Source organism: Brassica oleracea, chromosome C4 (assembly GCF_000695525.1).
Source record: "Brassica oleracea var. oleracea cultivar TO1000 chromosome C4, BOL, whole genome shotgun sequence".
Classification (NCBI taxonomy): domain Eukaryota; kingdom Viridiplantae; phylum Streptophyta; class Magnoliopsida; order Brassicales; family Brassicaceae; genus Brassica; species Brassica oleracea.
Window position 1 is genome coordinate 21,581,780 of NC_027751.1, and position 326 is coordinate 21,582,105.

Below are 326 nucleotides of genomic sequence, written 5' to 3' on the forward strand. Positions count from 1 at the left end.
GGAAGGATGACCAGAACGCTGGGATCCCGAAGAAGAGTATCGTCGGCCTATGCTTTGTTCTGAAGGATCGGATCATCACTTTGGAGGGTGCCCTCAAGTAGGTTCGAGGTCCGCTGCGGCGTCCCGAGTCTCAGCCGGTCCACCTTTCTAGATGTTTGTTGCTTTGAATCTGTTTTTCTTTGAATAATGGCTTCTTGTTGCCTTTCTTGATTCTTGGCATGTTGATCCTGAGCTACGAGCTCGGAATGGACCTCAGCCCCGACGATTATGAAGGGCTATGGTCGACACGAAAGACCTCGATTGACTACTCATACCGCATGGCTCCT